A 618-nucleotide genomic window follows, 5' to 3' on the forward strand; every position below is an offset into this window, starting at 1 on the left:
GAGACTTAAAGAAGTCTGTTGTTAAATGTATTTGGACACGCTAAATACTAACCTTAGGTAGGAAAAAAATGATTGCTAATGTGGCTACTTTTTAAAATGCCCTCTCTCCGCAGTAGATTGATTCTAAGGACGTTATGAACTCTGCCCTTACATTTTTATTCTCCTGAGACTCTTTTCGAGTATAATTACACTTTCAATTTGGGTAAATTTTGTACCTAAATTTCAACATAATTTGATTACCTATTTAGGTCAGGCTGGCTTGTAATAATCTCTTCTTGCACTCAATTATCTTGAATCAGTGGGCATTTTCTAACTGCATTTGGTTGCAAAACACACCCACAATTCAAACAAATAGTTAATTTTCAAGACAATTTTTAAAACTTTATTAAATACATGCTACATAATTTAAGCAATTTTATTTTCAATGAGTTTTTTTCCTCTTGACATATTGAAGTGTCACATTAAAATACATTATAGCTAAATGTTCTATGATATTACTGCTAAATCAACAGAAAACCAATTGATCTTGGGGAAAGGTTAATTAATTTGGGCTACAGGTCTCCTACTTTCGTCTGCAATGAAAAGAATTTCTATTGATCACGGCAGGTTTTTTTTTTT

The sequence above is a fragment of the Mastomys coucha genome, unplaced genomic scaffold, assembly GCF_008632895.1.
Source record: "Mastomys coucha isolate ucsf_1 unplaced genomic scaffold, UCSF_Mcou_1 pScaffold6, whole genome shotgun sequence".
NCBI lineage: Eukaryota > Metazoa > Chordata > Mammalia > Rodentia > Muridae > Mastomys > Mastomys coucha.